Source organism: Coregonus clupeaformis, chromosome 29 (genome assembly GCF_020615455.1).
Source record: "Coregonus clupeaformis isolate EN_2021a chromosome 29, ASM2061545v1, whole genome shotgun sequence".
Lineage (NCBI taxonomy): Eukaryota > Metazoa > Chordata > Actinopteri > Salmoniformes > Salmonidae > Coregonus > Coregonus clupeaformis.
In genome coordinates this window covers 19,229,112-19,250,054 of record NC_059220.1, presented here as the reverse complement: position 1 = coordinate 19,250,054, position 20,943 = coordinate 19,229,112, and the positions used below count along the sequence as shown (strand labels likewise).

The 20,943-nt window shown below is 43.0% G+C and overlaps 1 pseudogene; it reads right to left on the bottom strand.

Annotated features, from left to right (window-relative positions):
* Nucleotides 1–4,993: 4,993 nt before the first annotated feature.
* On the bottom strand, nt 4,994–10,584 carry LOC121544275 (annotated as a pseudogene).
* Nucleotides 10,585–20,943: the final 10,359 nt, after the last annotated feature.

Here is a 20,943-nt window from a genome sequence, read left to right as displayed (position 1 = left end):
ACTAGGTGAAAAATCTGTCGATGTGCCCTTAAGCAAGGCACTTAACTCTAATTGCTCCTGTAAGTCTCTCTGGATAAGAGCGTCTGCTAAATGACTAAAATGTAAATGTAAAATGAGTGCGAGCCTCTTTGTAAGTGAGGAGCTGAGCAGGGCAGTAACATGCCCAAAGACTGGTGGCCTGCCAGGCTGGCCTTCACATGAACTGTTGCTGTTCCTCCCAATCTCTGACAATTCCCAGCCAGTTGGAATGAAGGGATCTGTGTTCTCTGTCATGCTGTTCTTTGTTTCCATCCCCTGCCCAGGTCAATGTGCAATAGATAGAAATAACACATTATCATCAGAAATTATTTCGTTAGTAGAGATATTATTATCATTTTATTAATGGTTATCATCATTATTGTATTTTTATTCTTAGTGGAGTAATTGTTTTAATTGGTTTGCTTTTCAAATCAAAGTTTATTAGTTGCGTACACAGATTTGCAGGTGTTATAGCAGGTGCAGCGAAATTCTTATGTTACTAGCTCCAACAGTGCAGTAGAATGTGACGCAAATACAATACAAATAATACAAAAATCTAAACCAAGAAATTACAGAATTAGTTAAAAAAATATTGCTTTTATTATGATTATGATTGTTTTTCTTTATGTATTTTTAAAAACAAGATATTATGTTTTTCTTGATATGAGGTAAAAATAAAGTAAGATTGTCTCTTTTTCCAGTTAGCCTGCTTGGGCAATTTTTCCTCTGTAGTGATGATTTCTGAATAAAGTGTGTAGTCTTGCTAAAGGTAATGTTTCCAAATGTTGTTTGGTGCAGTTTGAGTGTCAGATCACTAGATGGCACCAGAATACCGATTACATACTAATGATACTATGCGTGCTGTGATGTAACTATGGTTATCCTATAGACCAGTGGTTTCCAAACTAATAGTAGAATGCACAAGGTGCAATTTGGAAATTGGGTAGTGCATCATCAGTTCCTCTTGTCATGTTAGTCATTGCATACATTAGAGAGCTATTTATAACTTGTCAGAAATACTCTCCACAAACAAGAGGGGTGTGAACATTTTGTGTCGTGAACAGTGCTTGTGCCCATAGAAATAGACGTGGGGGGCGGGATGTTCCCCAATGCTGGAAGCGGGGCCCCGAGTGAAAAGGTTTGGGAACCCCTGCTTTAGGCAGTGGACGCGTTCGACATGGCAGCTGAGTCGAGACTGAGTGATCTACAAATCACCTTGCATCATAAATAACCTCAATAGTATTTGGAGATCAGTGAGTCAGTCACAATTTACCCATGATACATCAGGGTTTTGATGCTCTAACACGACCAATGTCTTTTTAATAGTTAGATTCAATCAGTTCTGCCTTAACCCGCAATAACCAACAGCTGCATAGCAGTTTGATTGTTTTCATTAAGGCGATGTTCGGAGGTGTAACTGCGTTGGAGTTGTCAAATCAGTAAGTGGCTTTGGCGTTATACACACATAAAAAATGAATATAAAACTACTAACTCACACCAAACTGATAGTAGAGAATGTCAAAGTGGGTACAAAGAGTAGTGGAAAAAGTGAGAGAATGGGAACCAAGTCAACCCAGGTAAGGAGACAAACAGGAACAGCTGTGTGAACACAGACCAAGCAACCACAATCATTTGTTCTGTGACTCAACACAGGTGACTCAATACAGGCCACAAATATCCCCACTATAAAGGGGTTTGGTGGTGTGTGAAATTGGCTTATTAACAGGCAGTGACAAAGCATTCCTAATCCACCCATAAATATTACAGAGCTGAGCACAGGGGTTATTTTTAGAGTTGATCCTGTTGGAAGCCATCCTTGTCTGTGGGTGTCAGTCTGAGTGTGTTTATGTGTCATGGATGGTAGAATCAGCAGGGGTTTGCAATCACTCGAGCAAGAGTGCTACCAATCACTTACCAGGCAAGCTCTAACAAATCCTGATTAAATGCACAGGTTTGGCAGGACAGAATGGGTTACCCTGTGTGGTCCATTTTGTTAGAACTAGCTGGGGTTTGTGCACAGTAGTGTACTTGTGAGGCATCTCAGGTGATTGAACTAAAGAGGATGAGGGTCAGGGTGTTAAAGGAGGGTGGATTAAAATAGCAAGATGTTGAGTGCCAGACATGACCAACTCCACCAATACTCAAGGTAGACAAAACAATCAGACTGTCACGGATTCTGCCGAGGCTGCTCCTCCTCCTAGTTCGGGCAGGCTTCGGCGTTCGTCGTCCCCGGAGTACTAGCTGCCACCGTTGAATGTTTCTATGTTTGATTGCTTTTGTCTGTCTATTACACCTGTGTCCGTTTGTGTCTGATTACTTGTTCTATAAGTTGCCTGTTTTGTATTGGTTAGGTTGTGTGTTGTTTTTCGCCTGTCCGTAGTGCTGCGTGTTTTTCTCTGTTTTGTTGTTTTATTGTTTTACGCATAGTCTGCGTAATTGCTCGCCTCTGTTTTGTTTGAGGCCGATCATTGTATCTTTGCCTTGTGGTTTCACAAGTAAACTTTGTTGGACTAAGCTTCGGTGTCCTGCGCCTGACTCCCACACCACATACACCTCAACCTTGACACAGACGAACAAACAAGTTTCTTGTCCCTAATATGCATTGTATTGGTTATCCTTTTCCCCTCTGACATGCTGACCAATCCGCCCACGTTGTGTGCGCGAGCATTGCAAAATACATTTACACATACATGTTTTTCAATAATTTCATCCAAACTGCTCACGCACGTCTGCGTAGCCAGGCGTTAAAATAGAACTTGGTTATATTTTTGACGCGTGACGTGCTGCAAGTCCCGCCTCTCGCATCTCCTCATTGGTTTTTAGGAGCATATACCCACGTGGGTGATTGAAAGATGAACTGAGGTCCACACTCCAGTCCAGTTGGTAGCGGTAATGCACCTTAAAGTTGGTTGCCAACCGCCATATGAAGTCCACAGAAGAAGAAGAAGAAGACTGAAGGAAGAGAGATTACTAGAAACTAACTAGGTTTCCCCTTTTATCTGTGGATTAATTGTTGGAGTAGAGAAAACACTATTTTGTGTGACTCAAAATTCTACAAAGATCCAGAAAAAAAGGACCAATGTTTATTTCGCAGGACAAATTAGATAGCAACAGCAAGCTAGCTAGCTAAATGTCCATGAATGTTTAATGTGTTTCGACCTGCCCCCAAATTAATATAGTTGGTTCAGAGTTCGTTTTGATATCTCAACCTGCGTGTCCTGATTGCATCTGGTGTGGATGGACAAAATCAACAGGCTCAGGATGGCACACGCTGACACATCCGCGTAACGGTGTCCCCCCCCATGCATTTACTCCCGCCCTGAGCCCTAGTTAGATCTCTTTCAGCAGACTTCTGAGCCATCTTAGGTTAATTACACTTCCCTGCTCATCCTCTTACTCTGCACGCAATAGGATGGAAGTTAATACACTGGGAGCTGTGTATGTTGGGATGTTGGTAAGCACCGTATTGGTGACAGCGTTATACTTCTTGCATAACCCTTCCTATGCAGCTCTTAAGAAAGCTATGCTAAAAGGAGCTCCTGATTTCATGTTCCTCCAGGGATGAGAAGGAATAGGAACATGTCTCATGATGTGTCATTGCAACCAGCCAACAGAATGATGGAAGCTGTATCATAATCCTTCCACCCACTGTAATATCTATCATAGTTAGTGTGGACTTCATTTTGGCCAAAGCACAAAGGATGATGAAAGAAACAGGTAAGGTAATAATTAGAGTCATATGCATAATTGTCTGTGATTCATAGTCCCTGGAGTGGCTATTTAAAAAAAAGTCCTGTATCAACCTGGCCTGCATTCTCCCTCATTTATTCCCAAGGATGTCAGCATCACTCCCTCCCTCTCTACCTCCTGCATTAATGAGCCGGGATTTAAAATCAGAGCAGAGACTCATGCTTGCAGACACAGCTCATAGACCCAACACCCACCCTCTGCACACACACTGACACACACACAACTGGCATCATACCTTTAGCAGTAGAGGAAGAAATAGCATGCTTTCCATTGACATAATTCTGCATCACGTTGCTAAGGAACGGATGAGTCAACAATAGTTGCCACGGCAACACCGCTTCACCTTCAAATCTCTTGCCCTCTGTCTGTCAGTGCCACAGCAGACTAGTGTGGTGAGTGTGTTTATACACTACCGTTCAAAAGTTTGGGGTCACATAGAAATGTCCTTGTTTTCGAAAGAAAAGCAATTTCCTTGTCCATTAAAATAACATCAAATTGATCTGAAATACAGTGTAGACATTGTTAATGTTGTAAATGGCTATTGTAGCTGAAATGGCTGATTTTTTATGGAATATCTACATAGGCGTACAGAGGCCCATTATCAGCAACCATCAGTCCTGTGTTCCAATGGCACGTTGTGTTTGCTAATCCAAGTTATCATTTTAAAAGGTTAATTGATCATTAGAAAACCCTTTTGCAATTATGTTAGCACAGCTGAAAACTGTTATGCTGATTAAAGAAGCAATAAAACTGGCCTTCTTGGGACTAGTTGAGTATCTGGAGCATCAGTAATGTGGGTTCGATTACAGGCTCAAAATGGCCAGAAACAAAGAACTTTCTTCTGAAACTGGTCAGTCTATTCTTGTTCTGAGAAATGAAGGCTATTCCAATGATAAACTTGGATTAGCAAACACAACGTGCCATTGGAACACAGGACTGATGGTTGCTGATAATGGGCCTCTGTACGCCTACGTAGATATTCCATTAAAAATCAGCCGTTTCCAGCTACAATAGCCATTTACAACATTAACAATGTCTACACTGTATTTCTGATCAATTTGATGTTCTTTTAATGGACAAAAAATTGATTTCTTTCGAAAACAAGGACATTTCTAAGTGACCCCAAATTTTTGAACGGTAGTGTATATACGGTCTATGGTGTGAGGTCACTATGACTGTAACATGAGCGTGCGGCACATGCCCTCCCTGTCAAAAGCCCCAGGGCTCAGCGGCGTAGAAGTCCCTCAGGCGGACCTCCTTCTCTGCCCAGTGCTCCTGGGTCCTGCAGGTCGGAAAGGGAGGTGGGCAGGTTGAAGGCCTCGTAGCAGCGCACGTGGAAGTAGGCCATGGTGATGTCATGGAAGGCATCCAGGTTGTCTCCTGTAAAGGAGGGGAGGGGTGGTTACACAACCTGTATGACCAACGTCGTGTATCTTTATTTTAACCGTGGGGTTTATGCAGATGCTGATGCGGAAGACCCATACCCTTGAGTCAATGTAAATAAAGAAGTGAGGGAACAGGGCTAAGTCCGGTGACATCACTGTGGTTCAGAACACCTGCTTGGTGAGTTAGTGCCCAGCTAAGCGCCGCAGGCGGCAGTACTTAAGACTGCTGGAGGGCTGCCAGGATTAGCTAACAAGGCAAGATGAGATGCCTGGGGTGCTGTAATGTGTCACGGTGTTGATGAAACACTAGTCTGAGATTTCTAAAGAAAAACAGGTAACATTATTTGATGTGGCTTGTAATGTTTTTGATTTAACCTTTATTTAACCAGGTGAATCTTATTGAGATAAAAATCAATTTTCCCTTCACGCTTGAGTCATTTGAATGACATAGGCTAACGCTTGTCATAACAATCGTTAACAAATGAGGACTACAATGCAAAGTCAGTAAAACACCCTTGGTTAAACTTCACTGCATGTTGTGCAACATGGGTAAAAAATGACAGTATATATCGAAAAAGTGAACCCCTGACCTTTGCGGCGAGAGTCCACAATGAAGGTGAATCCGGTGGAGCACATACTCAAACTTAGGCAGGCCATTGTTTTCTGCAAAGTCATGACTTCTTACTCTAGTGTAGTCTGAAGGAGGGAGAGGACAACAGAGAATGTGAAGCAGCCTAAATAATATTGTCGACATCTAGGATAATTGACTGTCATAAGATGACATTTTACATTCAAATTTTTATTTTATTTATTATGATTAATATTTTTAGGGGGTAGATCAGCATTAATATTGCAGATAGATTGTAACTTCCATCAAGGTAATTGTCTGCATCACTTCCAATCCCCCATATGCATTTTTTATCTCGTATATATATATATATATATATATATATATATATATATATATATATATATATATATACATACATACACTTACATACAGTGGGGAAAAAAGTATTTAGTCAGCCACCAATTGTGCAAGTTCTCCCACTTAAAAAGATGAGAGAGGCCTGTAATTTTCATCATAGGTACAACTATGACAGACAAATTGAGGAAAAAAAATCCAGAAAATCACATTGTAGGATTTTTTATGAATTTATTTGCAAATTATGGTGGAAAATAAGTATTTGGTCACCTACAAACAAGCAAGATTTCTGGCTCTCACAGACCTGTAACTTCTTCTTTAAGAGGCTCCTCTGTCCTCCACTCGTTACCTGTATTAATGGCACCTGTTTGAACTTGTTATCAGTATAAAAGACACCTGTCCACAACCTCAAACAGTCACACTCCAAACTCCACTATGGCCAAGACCAAAGAGCTGTCAAAGGACACCAGAAACAAAATTGTAGACCTGCACCAGGCTGGGAAGACTGAATCTGCAATAGGTAAGCAGCTTGGTTTGAAGAAATCAACTGTGGGAGCAATTATTAGGAAACGGAAGACATACAAGACCACTGATAATCTCCCTCGATCTGGGGCTCCACGCAAGATCTCACCCCGTGGGGTCAAAATGATCACAAGAACGGTGAGCAAAAATCCCAGAACCACACGGGGGGGACCTAGTGAATGACCTGCAGAGAGCTGGGACCAAAGTAACAAAGCCTACCATCAGTAACACACTACGCCGCCAGGGACTCAAATCCTGCAGTGCCAGACGTGTCCGCCTGCTTAAGCCAGTACATGTCCAGGCCCGTCTGAAGTTTGCTAGAGTGCATTTGGATGATCCAGAAGAGGATTGGGAGAATGTCATATGGTCAGATGAAACCAAAATTGAACTTTTTGGTAAAAACTCAACTCGTCGTGTTTGGAGGACAAAGAATGCTGAGTTGCATCCAAAGAACACCATACCTACTGTGAAGCATGGGGGTGGAAACATCATGCTTTGGGGCTGTTTTTCTGCAAAGGGACCAGGACGACTGATCCGTGTAAAGAAAAGAACGAATGGGGCCATGTATCGTGAGATTTTGAGTGAAAACCTCCTTCCATCAGCAAGGCCATTGAAGATGAAACGTGGCTGGGTCTTTCAGCATGACAATGATCCCAAACACACCGCCCGGGCAACGAAGGAGTGGCTTCGTAAGAAGCATTTCAAGGTCCTGGAGTGGCCTAGCCAGTCTCCAGATCTCAACCCCATAGAAAATCTTTGGAGGGGAGTTGAAAGTCCGTGTTGCTCAGCGACAGCCCCAAAACATCACTGCTCTAGAGGAGATCTGCATGGAGGAATGGGCCAAAATACCAGCAACAGTGTGTGAAAACCTTGTGAAGACTTACAGAAAACGTTTGACCTGTGTCATTGCCAACAAAGGGTATACAACAAAGTATTGAGAAACTTTTGTTATTGACCAAATACTTATTTTCCACCATAATTTGCAAACAAATTCATTAAAAGTCCTACAATGTGATTTTCTGGATTTTTTTTCTCATTTTGTCTGTCATAGTTGACGTGTACCTATGATGAAAATTACAGGCCTCTCTCATCTTTTTAAGTGGGAGAACTTGCACAATTGGTGGCTGACTAAATACTTTTTTTCCCCACTGTACATTTTATGGACACAGTCAATTTTACAATAATTATATTTTGTTTGTTCTTACTCCTGAACTTCCTCTACCCTCAACCTCGCCGATCATTTTCATGATGTCCATCCGGTTTGCTTCTATATGCCATATCTTTCTAACTGTGCTCTTTCACAAAAGTTCTCAACCTATAACCTATATACTTATTATACTTGAGCAGAGACTCATGCTTGCAGAGACTTGTTGTTATTAGTTGGTGTTAGTTGTTATTAGTCCGATCCTTCAGCTCCATTCAACACCACCCATCTATCTCTCAACACCATCCACATTGGATTTCTATCTGCCATACAATTCTCAACTGTACTGTGATGTTTTACAAAAGTTCTGAACCTTTCTATTCTCATTGTTTCTACAGATTGTAAATTGAAAATAAACATTTTGCTAAAAGTATTATTATATTATTGATCGATTGACTATGACTTTTCAGATCACCCAGTAATGCTATCTGCAAGGTTAGCTCCAGGTAAATATTGCAATCCTTTAGCCATTCCTGGACCTGTGTCCAAAAACAAGCTACAAATGGACAGTACCAAAACAAATGATCTAATGATTCTGTCTCTTCTCTGCAAAATCTGCAGAGCTGGGAAGATTGAATCCCCCATATAAATAACATTCTATTGGTAGCAAGAATTTTATATAATAATTGAAATTGAAAAATTATAAGTTTTGAATCCGGCGTCGTTTTGCGTATCAGTTCATAAACACCATGCCATGGGATCGGTTTGTCAAAAATCTCTTCCCAACTATTTTGCAATCTATATGGGTCAGCTGTCAATCCTTTGGTCCTTAAGTGAAACTGATATACTTTTTTATTTATCACAGTTTTCCTTAACCAATTATGTTCTTTAATGCAAGGCCGACAGACATTCAATTCTTGGATAGGGTTTAACACATCCAGGCGCAGGTAGCTGTACCTCAGCAGGCAGCACTACAGGAACATCCGGTCCAGGCGCATCTGGTGGTTCATGATGATCACACTGTGCTCCCATGGGATGAAGCCATCACCCATGATCACCACCTTTAACCCAAACACCAGCTCCAGCAGGGCCTGCACAGAGGGAGGGCGGGAGGAACAGAAAGACTGTCATTTAATTTGGTCCTACTGTATTCCCCTGTATTTGTATTCTTATTAACAAGAGCACCCTGTATTAACCCCATCATCTCTAGACAAAAACAAAAAACAAATTGACTAAATGACTAAATTGAAATGGTTCCAAAACACAGGCCAAGAATAGTACAAAACAAGGTCAGTGAGAGGTCAAAGAACTTCAGGGCAAGAGATCAATAAACGTCTAGGGAAGACATTAAAGAAGGTTAGGAGGTCAAAACCAAAAAGGCAAAACAGTTAAACCACAGTGGTCAAACAAAGGTGAGAAAAACAGACAGACATAAGTAAGAAGATTCAGAGGTAAGGAACACAGACAGACAGGGAGAGATCGGGGTAAGATGACGCGTCACGGGCAGGGTGAGCCAGGTGGCCACGATACGGTCTGTGATCCAGTGGTACCAGGCGGGTGACATCAGCATGAAAGGAAGCACAGGGCCCAGCATTAAGATGCTGCCAAAGAAACTGCCCAGAAACAGGGTCACCACAAAGTAAAGCCCCCGCACCGACACCACCATACCTGGAAGAAAGAGGGAGAGATGATTTCACATTTACATTTGGACTCTCTTTATGCGTCAGTGAACTTGTTAGTTCACTACAGTAAAAACAGTTAAACTGATCATGAAGGAGATATACTGTACATTAGGATATAATATCAATTTTTTAGAATTCTCTGTGAATGTGGAACTGCAAGCTTAGGAGTAATGAGGAAGGATTGGATGAATCATGGAGTAGCCTAATGTAAGACAAATGGAGTTATCAATGTCCTCATCAATAGCAAACCCTCCTGTTCTGTTGATCTTCCTAAACACTTCCACACAAACAGTGGAAAAACCAAGGCAGACATTCCTGTTGTGGAATGTAAATAGGGGTTGGAGCCAGGAGTTTCTTACTGCTAAAATGCTGTGAGCACGGAGACTGGATTTTATGCAGCTCGCCTGACAACCTTTTTTTAGACCTGAACATTTCACATTTTCACTGGATAGCCTAAATATATTTGCATATAACCCAGCCTACAGCTGTGTCTTTTGTTGGATCATGCTTTCGAGAATGATACCATCTGGGGCTCACTCAATACTGTCATACGCCTTGGCCAATGTTCCATTTTCTTTTCAAAGCTACTGCTGTATTACAGTAGGTGTTATTTCTAATAAATCAGTATAACAGACGTAACATAAACATGCTGAAATTCAAAACCCAGTACTGAGACTTTGACAGCTGACGGCAAATCTCTATATGATCATGTCAGATGATATCTAGTCTTGCCCCACAGGGACCCTTTGTGTCTACTAGTGTTCATAGAAATCAGTTGCTGAGTGGAAGAGTGTATCAGATTTAGGTTTATGGGGCTTTAACAGCTCAGTATGCCAAGCATGAACCAATTGAGCATAGCCTAACATAAAGTGTAAACCCAGCAGGTTGGACAAACTTTCCCAGAACTACTGTCAGTGTCAGCTATTGGTCTAAAAATTGGGATGTTGGCTACGTATGCTATGCATGTGGCTTTGGATAAGCCTATGAAAAAATGTAATAATAATCATAACACTAAATCAGTAGAACCTATGGCTTTATTTATGCTGCTAGTCTTTATTGCTTGGTCTTGCTGACGCAGTGAACCTGAGCTCGGCTACGGGGAGTTCTGCTCGACGAAGCAGGTGTTTTGAACTGTGGTTCACGCTCCTCCACCTCCATTACCGCTGTAATCGCACAAGTCTCCCGGTCCCAACACCCCTCACGTAATTACCACCATGCTTAGCAACAGCCATACCATGACACAGCAGGTCTCACGGCAGCAGCATGCAAAGTGGTTGATGGACTGGTGCACTAACAACTCAGGTGTATGTGTCATTCAGAGCCGGGCTGGGGGTTTAAGGGTTGTTGTTTTTTAGCAATGGAAAATATGAAGCATCGGAGAGGTGAGGAACACGCTGGCTCAGCACAATTGTCACAATTACGCCTCCCTTGTTACTGCTCTCCCCCACAACATACTCCTACACACACACACACACACACACACACACACACACGCACACGTGTCTGCAGGAACATGCTGGAGCACACACAGGCAGTGGGAAGAACACACCTTTATGGTCCACAGAGGATGAGAGGTGAAAAGTGATAAAGTCATCACATCATGATTTTTTCCAACCCGCAGGACACAAGGGATGTAGGCTATTCACCCGCACAAGGAAAACATTTTCTTTCAATGTTCAATGGTGTAGGCCTAATAAAATCATTGAAAATGTGATGAAGTCCAGATAATGATAATTGATTAAATGTTTATTCAATCAACATAGCAATGACCACAGATCATTGCCTAAAATATGATCTAGCCTAACTGCAATGCAAAATATCTGCTCTTAGTCTGACCCTGCATAATCTGGATATCATTTTGCATTCCAGTCGAGGCCAGATATCACCATAGAGCAAATGGAAATGAGAGGTCAACCATGTCTAAACAGCAAGCCGAGTCGTGCCCATTCTTGGTTCTCTGCTCTCAAAACCATTAGCCTGAGTAATTGAACTTGTGAGTTAGGCTAGCTGAACAACCCTCTCTGTTGCAGTGGAAAAACAGAGAGGACTTCAACCCCTGGGTTCCATCTCCACTGTGCTCACAGCTAATTGCTGCCTGCTGTCTGTGATGAGCGGTGCAGTTTGCAGGGAGGGGAGGGTGAGGGTTAGTCAGTGGGGAAAAGAACAATGCTTTAATAACTTTTCCCCATTGGATCTCTGATAAAGATCAGGGAGATTAAAAGTGTAAGTACAAACAAGCTGGACACACAAACACACACCCAGATACACACACACACTCACACACCAGTAAAAAGGCTTAGTTGTGCCAATGTCAGAATGCTGAATGTGGATGTGGTGCAGGAATCAGGCGCAGGACACAGAAGCTTCGTCCAACAGACTTTAGTAGACGACAACGAAATACAAACGGGCCTCAAAAGAGCCCGGAGGCGAGCGATTACGCACACCGTGAGTAAACACCAAAAATGCAATGAGCGCGCACACAAGTGCGAAAACTCTCCAAACAATGGAGCAAAACAATCACAGCACCTGCTGACAGGCGGAACAATTACACACAACACACGACTAACAAAACGAGAACTTATAGGACACATAATTAACACTAAACGGGAACAGGTGTACAAATAAGACAAAACCAAACAAACATCGAAAACATACAACGGTGGCAGCTAGTACTCCAGGGACGACGACCGCCGAAGCCTGCCCGAGCAAGGAGGAGGAGCAGCCTCGGCCGAAACCGTGACAGCCAATGATCAATACGCAGCCCGTGGACCTAGTCAGTCCATACAGTAGGCTGTAAGGTTAGCCTACTTTCAGTATGAACTTAGAAGATCTCAATAACAACATGTCAACTAGGCCCAACTGTGGCACAATTATCAACCAATAGTGTAAGTGTGACATTATCCATTCTTCTCAGTACAATGTCCATTGCACTTGAAATGCATGACATAGGCTTTTCCACTTCAGTAGGTCATCAAAGCCAGGGACAGCACCTGTAATAGACAGGGCACAGTGATTGGACCTGAATAGGACAATGGGGCCAGTGTAGCCCATTCATTGACGTTAACTACCTTTAGCGTCTATGAATGAAGGTATCTTCTGGCCTTGGGAGTTTTGTTAAGAGTCCCGATGCTCATTCTGAACGTTAACACTCATCTCTTGTGGTACAGTTTTGGAAACATAAGGAACATATCTTTCATATCAGCAAGTAATAATACTTTTTTAAAAGGTTCAATTACTACACACCTTTATAGGGTTAGGGTTAGTGTTCCCACAAAGCCATATCTCCATGTTACAGCGCTTGTTTACGGAAGACAGACGGAAGACAGAGGTGACCACCTGTGCTAATTAGCTATCTAGCGTGCTCGAACACCTTTGTATAAGCGTAACTGGGGAGGAGTTGTAGTTCGTCGGTTTTAGGCACACAACTGTATGGATCTGTGCAGACCTGCTACAGTAAGTGTATTTTTTTTATTTTAAAGATTATTTCTTGCCGATATGAAAGATAAGTGATGATTATTGATGTTTCTAAACGTTAAAACAGAGTGTCGGGATTGTAGTTCACATGGTCCCACTGGTAAGCAGTGCTTGTAGCTGAAAACCCTTGGGATAATGCCTAGAGAACAAGGGCCAGTGCAGTGATGACTTCATTTCTACTCCTGAGTGGCGCAGTGGTCTAAGGCACTGCATCGCAGTGCTAACTGTGCCACTAGAGATCCTGGTTCGAATCCAGGCTCTGTCGCCGCCGGCCGCGACCGGGAGACTCATGGGCGGCGCACAATTGGCCCAGCGTCGTCCAGGGTAGGGGAGGGAATGGCCGGCAGAGATGTAGCTCAGTTGATAGAGCATGGCGTTTGCAACGCCAGGGTTGTGGGTTCGATTCCCACGGGGGGCCAGTATAAAAAAAAAAATGTATTCACTAACTGTAAGTCGCTCTGGATAAGAGCGTCTGCTAAATGACTAAAATGTAAAATGTAAATGTGAATGTAAATTTCTGAGAGGCCGACCATTCAGCTAGGGCTCTCATCAGGGTCGGGGCAGTTGGTCCGGACACTGTGCCCACACAGGCCCACATAAAGCACTGCCATCCCTCCTCCAGAAATGTGTGCAGAATGTGTGCACGCGCGTGTGTGTAAAGCTTTCCAAAAGTCCCATCAAAAATGAATAGGCCTAAAAGTGTTTGGAATGTGACCAGGAGATAGCCTGCTCATTTCGCTAATGGACATCACCACTGTGAGGATTTATGTTGGTGTCAGAACACATAGAGGGCATCTGGGCTTATTATGGGGTCTGCTTAATCCCTGGAAAATAACTCAAATTGACAGAGAGAATGCAGTTTAATGAGGTTGATGCTGCAGTCTAAACTGGAAGAAAAACATCAAAAGCATAGTTAGTAGACTCTTCATTTATTCATCATGAGCGGAGCCATTTTCACATTCTAACAGCACACTTTGATTTCAACTCAAAGACTGGGATTATTGGGTAGAATACCGGCTAAATCCTTTCTAGCTACTGCAATGACCTGGCAGTGTGGTGCCGGGACAACAATATTTTCCTCAACGTCAGTAAGACGAAGGAGCTGATTGTGGACCATAGGAAACGAGGGGGCGAGCACGCCCCCATCCACATCGACGGGGCTGCAGTAAAGCGGGTCAAGAGCTTCAAGCTGTCCAAATCACTAAAGACTTAAAATGGTGCACACACGCACGCACAGTCGTGAAGAAGGAGCGACATGCGCCTCTTCCCCCTCAGGAGGTTGAAAAGGTTTAAAATGTTATACCCAAGCACACGCCATCAGGAGATGCTGTTTATGTGGGCTGGGTGAGGAAAAGTGGACAGCAGGCCTGCTGTGTTGAAGGCTTGAAGGGGACTCAAACAGCTTCATCAGACTTCCTCCCCTAATCAAAGTGCATAAGAGAGAAGAAGATAGTGTTGGTGATTATGTGTATTTGTGATGCATAGCATTAGCAATCAACTGTACTTCATAATGATTGTGATCTGGAATCTCTGCTCCAAACCTTTTAGAGGAATGACAACGATCAAGCTGGTGTCATTTTATTATTTTACCCAAAGTTGTGACCAGTTCCTCTGTTACTAAATTACCTCAGCAGTCAGTGAAGCATGTTTCTTTCTCTCTCTCAAGACTTTCCAAGGCCTGCTCCCCGTGTCATGCACATTATCTGAGTGTCTGAGTGGACTGTAGGGGTTTATCAGTTAACATCTCCAGGGTCCGCGCATCACTTCAGAGGGATACTGAAGGCTGGGCTGTGAAACAACCTTACTGAGTTCTGTTTCAATGCTAGTTGACATTTGACAACAGAGAAAGACACCGATGAGATGCCCACACACCCGGCCGTTGCTGCATCCTTCCTGTTGAATGGTGCCTGCAAGTTCAAGCTGAAGTGATCACCTTATCCATCATCAGTACCACAGAATTTTTGACAAGAGTATTTAAGCTAATGGACCATGTAAAGAGGTGACACTAGAAGTCCCTCCTGAAATAGCCTACTTGGCTTTTAATTAAACATGTCAATGCGACACTCAGGGGTACGCTTCCATTTCTCAGAAGAGATATATTCTTAATGAAAAAACCTGGAGGTCAAATAGGGTGAAAATATCAGTAATAACATTCAACATATAACAGCGTAAAAACATTGTCGTTTCACTTTGTCTGTGATGGACTCGGACTGTGAGAGAGACAGAGGATGTCTTTTTTCGGGCATTGGACATTGTGTCTTGGGTTTATTTTCAAAGGAGTCTATAGAAAGCGCTTTAACAAGACTTTATTGGAGAGAAAAAATCTCTTCTGGTTTGTTGTTCTTAAACATTATTGTCCCTTCTGACCCCTTGTACTTTTTGGGAGATGTGGCAGCCAGTGGGGAGGTGTGATGTCACTGACCAGAGCTAGGCTAGGTTTCTAGTACAGAGGCTCATGAGACAGGGTAAATTCAAAACAAAATAGATGTTATTGCCTATAAGGTTCCAACCTAAACAATCTCTTCAAGAATCAGACTTAAATGTTCAGCAAATAAAACTTGCAACTAGAGCTACCTGCTCTCTCAGTCCTCTTCCCCCATGAGGGGAAACCAGCAGCTAATAAGTGTGGTGCCTGATTGAGTAGCCGGCCACACCCTTAACGAGCCTATTGAAGTCAGCCGTGCCTGTTCACCTTCTAGCCAGTGCGCGCGTTCCCGGCTGACTACATGGCTTGTGATGCTGGTGAGAGCATGGATATTAGGTGGATGACCCTCACAGCGCCACATTCCTTTCTTCTCATGAGTGAAGCCGTCAGGTGACCAACGATGACCCATCCCAAGGATTCAAGCTGATGGCTGCATTCTAGGCTGACCACCTGGCTTGTAGTGCTAGTCGTGGTAGGAGGGTTGGCCCCTGACAGCCCCACAGGAGAAAAGAGAGGGGAGGAGAAAGGGGTGCATGGGGTTCAGAAAAGAGACAGGGATGATTTAACTCAAGTCTTCTTCCCTTTCACCCCACCCCTCTTACTGGGTCTTGCATAATTGTCTCATTTCCATACCTCCTGTCTTTCTCTTGTTACTCACTCTCTCTACCACATCTCTCTCTCTCTCTCTCTCTCTCTCTCTCTACCTCATCTCTCTCTACCTCATCTCTCTCTCTCTCTCTCTCTCTCTCTCTCTCTCTCTCTCTCTCTCTCTCTCTCTCTCTCTCTCTCTCTCTCTCTCTCTCTCTCTACCTCTCTCTCTACCTCAGACCGGTGGAAATGTGTCCTTTAGTCTGGAGTCCAAATTGGAGATTTTTGGTTCCAACCTCCGTGTCTTTGTGAGACGCGGTGTGGGTGAACGGATGATCTCCGAATGTGTAGTTCCCACCGTAAAGCATGGAGGAGGAGGTGTTATGGTGTGGGGGTGCTTTGCTGGTGACACTGTCTGTGATTTATTTAGAATTAAAGGCACACTTAACCAGCATGGCTACCACAGCATTCTGCAGCGATACGCCATCCCATCTGGTTTGGGCTTAGTGGGACTATCATTTGTTTTTCAACAGGACAATGACCCAACACACCTCCAGGCTGTGTAAGGGCTATTTTACCAAGAAGGAGCGTGATGGAGTGCTGCATCAGATGACTTGGCTTCCACAATCCCCCGACCTCAATCCAATTGAGATGGTTTGGGATGAGTCGGACGGCAGAGTGAAGGAAAAGCAGCCAACAAGTGCTCAGCATATGTGGGAACTCCTTCAAGACTGTTGGAAAAGCATTCCAGGAGAAGCTGGTTGAGAGAATGCCAGGAGTGTGCAAAGCTGTCATCAAGGCAAAGGGTGGCTATTTGAATAAAATATATTTTGATTTGTTTAACACTTTTTTGGGTTACTACATGATTCCATATGTGTTATTTCATAGTTTTGATGTCTTCACTATTATTCTACAATGTAAAAAATAGTAAAAATAAAGAAAAACCCTTGAATGAGTAGGTGTGTCCAAACTTTGGACTGGTAGTGTATGTAAACGTGTGGTTGAGAGTAGCATGCCGGATCAAACTGGACGGCAATGGGTGAAGGGAGTTATTACAAGAGTTCTAGAAATTGTTAACATGAAAAAAATAAAGGACCACTTGAATAAGAGGCTCTCTTATTGAGGCAAAGCGCCTCCAGATGACACAAGATGGGAAGAAGGTGTATAGCTTGTCAGGTCTATTAAATTTTGAGGATCTGGTACAGACAGAAAAAGTTAGGATTGGGTATATGAGTTACTATGTGCGTGCATATGTTCCGAAACCATTGCGTTGCTATAACTGTCAAAGGTTTGGGCATGTGGCGGCGGTGTGTAAAGGCAAATGGAGATGTGTGAAGTGTGGGGGAGAACATGCATATGGGGAATGTGGAGAGGGGTCCAGTTAAAGTGCTTTAACTGTGGGGGCGCCCACAGTCGGGCATATAGGGGTAGTGCAGGGATGAAAAGACAGGTGGAAGTTCAGCAGCGTAAAAGCTCATATGCAGAAGCAGTGAAGGTAGCTCACGCATAAAGAATTGGTGCACCTAGAAGAGCACGTATTCCAGGGCAGATCGGGATGTAGGTTGGGCGTGATGTAGGGAGCAGAATGGGGGAGAACACAAGACTGGTAGTTGACATGAGGAAGGTTGTTACATTTGTGATAGTGTGACACACACAAAATGTATGGTCACATTTGTGTTTATGTATTGTGTCTTTGTATTGGGGAAGAATGCTTTTACTGAAATGTCAGTCCTCCAAGGTTTCCCAATTGAGATGCACTTATACTACTGTTGGCCAGTAGGGGGCAGTGAGATGTGTTCGCTTCGCACTGGGACTATATGCGATCCTGCACATGTGTGTTCTCATAATTGAGAGAACCTTTGAAAAAGAAGCCATGTTCTCCAGTTTCATCATTTATCCTGTGTTACAGGTCAGTAAAGTACAAAAATACACTGAATACCACAATATAGTTTTGTAACTTTCATGTTGAAGTGAATGTAATGGTTTTGAACAACATAGTAACTGTATAACTTCATACTAGACAGAAAACGCATGTTGAGTATAAAATGAAATGATGGCGGTGCATTCCTTTGATCTAAAAAAATGACTAATTGTTAACTCCTAAACATGTTTTTTTTAAGACACTCCTGACAGTATCCTAAGGGTTAAGAGAAGTTCATGTTGTAATTGTGATGTTTAAGAACTTTGTAATTGTTGTACTGTAAATGTTAGATAAGCCACTAGCTTAGAGCTATCTCCGGTTAGCTATTAGCTGTCTCCGGTTAGCTTTTGGCTAGCTCCGGTTAGCTTTTGGCTGGCTCCGGTTAGCTGTTTGCTAGCTCGGGTCAGTTGGTTGCTGGCTTCGGTTAGCGCTATGCTAGCTTGTTCAGTCATTTTCCAATAATTAGCATTAATGTAATTTGAAATAGTATGGTCTTTCTATTAGCTCTTATTACACTGGGTGAATGTATTTTGAGCATGGGTATAAAGTAACTTCTAATGAGTTATACCAGTCTTTAAAGGCTTTCATGTTTTAGAGTCTCCAATGAGGCTATAGTGGGCAACAGTCAATTACATAAGTATAACCTAAACAGGTGAATTAAAGATAAGAGTAAATGTGTTTGGGGTATAAATGTAAAGGAGTTGAGGATGTGAATTGGATTGGAATTTCATATTTTTTATGTGTAAATTGATGTATGTTTGATATGTTTATGAAGTAATATGTCAGGGATTTATGAGACAGATTACAATATACACTTTAAAGAAGAAAAAGAAGAAAAAACATTGAAATACAATGAAAAGACAGAAAAGGACGATTTGCCCTTGAGAGAATGTTGAATAAAATAATTGAGAGAACCTTTGAAAGAGAAGCCACGTTCTCCTGTTTCATCATTTATCCTGTGTTACAGGAACTATTATCTGCTGCACCAGTCCCAAAACTGGGACCTGTAACAATAGCAGCAATCAATTGCAAAGAAAAATGTACATCTAAAAATAAGAAGACACAGATCATAGTGGAGCTTGCAGTGAAGTATAATGTGATCACAGGACTGACATGGGAAAATGTACAGGATGACCTCAATAAGATTGAGAATCAGTCCAGCCAGGAATCATGTATTGGTTAATTTTCATAATGGTGTTATTCCTTCAATGGAATGCCAGAAGTTTGATGGCTAATGCGCAAGAGTTCAAACAGTTTCTTGAGGAGTTACCAGCCAAACCTGATGTGATATGTCTCCAGGAGACATGGCTTAAACCTACTTAAGATTTTGTAATACAAGGCTATGTTGCAATCCGTAGAGATAGGGTGGCAAGGGGAGGGCAGGGTGTGTTACCTTTATAAAGCGGGGGATCCCATATAGGCGTGTGGGAGAGGGAGTGGAACAGGAGTATGTAGTGGTAGAGGTGTGGTTGGGAGGGAGGGGGGAATATGGTAATAGTGATATTTTACAATCCGTGTAAGAGACTAGAGTTGATGGCCCTTGGGAATGTAGAAGGTCAAGATAGGAGACGGCTAATGTGGTGTGGGGATTTTAATGCTCATAGTACGCTCTGGGGAGGGTTACGGACTGATGTAAATGGACAAGTGTTGGAGGAACTACTTGATGAGAAAGGGCTTGTGAGTCTTAATGACAGCCGGGGAACCAGGATTGACCCAGTAACTGGAAAGGAATCTGCTCTGGATGTTACTCTGATCTCAAGTTCAATGGCAGGCAGATGTAGTTGGGAGGTTTTTGAGGAATCTACAGTGGTTAGTGATCACTATCCTAGCATGTGTACTGTAGGAATGAGGGTGGAAGATTCAGTAGGAAAAGGATTGAGGAGATGGATATTTGGGAAAGCGGAGTGGGGTCAGTTTAAGGAGTTGAGTGAACAGGAGCTGTCTCAGGTTGATCTCAATTCCGATATAGAAACAGTGAATGATGGAGTAAGAGGAGCAATAGTAGGGGCAGGTGATTCCTATGGGTACGGGGGGAGTAACACAGTTCCCTGGTGGACCGAAGAGTGTAGAGAATCTGTGAAGAGTAGGAACAGAATTTCAGAATGTTGAAAAGGTCCCATAATTACCAGCACCTGATTCAGTATAAACAAGCACAAGCAGTAGTAAGGAGGATCATTAGGACTGTTAAGAGGGAGTATTGGCGCCGGTTCTGTGGAAACATAGGCAGGACCACTCCTGTGGGAGAGGTACGGGGGATGATTAAAAGGATGAGTGGGGTCAGACGAGATTGGGATCTCCCTGTGCTGAAAAATGGGGAGATTGTTGCAGTGAGTGATATGGAGAAGGCAGAGATGTTAGCCCAGGCATTTGTGAAGGTGCACAGCTCAAATAATCTGATAGAAGAGAAGCAGCGTGGGAGAGAGAGGGTCAGAGGAGAACGTCCGGGGTTCCTGGATCAGCGAGAGATGGTGGGGGATGCATTGAATGCCCCTTTTACGTTGGCTGAGATGAAGAGGGCATTAGCTAAAGCTGGGGTAGCATCTCCTGGGAAGGATGAGAAGTGTTACATCATGATGGCTCATCTCATTGACACTGCAATGGGGAAAGTATTGGGCCTTTACAATAAGGTGTGTCAGGAAGGGAAACTGCCTGGAAGTTCAGTTCAGGGATGTAGCTCAGTTGGTAGAGCATGGCGTTTGCAACGCCAGGGTTGTGGGTTCGATTCCCACGGGGGGCCAGTATGAAAAAGAAAAATAATAATAATGTATGCACTAACTGTAAGTCGCTCTGGATAAGAGCGTCTGCTAAATGACTAAAATGTAAATGTAAGTTGGAAGCAGGCAGTAGTAGTGCCGATACGGAAACCAGGGAAAGACCCTACTAGTTGTTCAAGCTATAGGACGATATCATTGACATCTCATGTAAACTTATGGAAAGGATGTTAAGGGAAAGGCTGACTTACTTTCTGGAGAGTAGATGACTAATGTCACCAGATCAAACTGGGTTCAGAAAAGGCAGAGGAACGATGGATTATGTACTGTGTCTTGAGTCAGTCATATGGAAGGCACAGGCAAATACGGAGGAGGTTGTAGCCATTTCCTTTGATGTA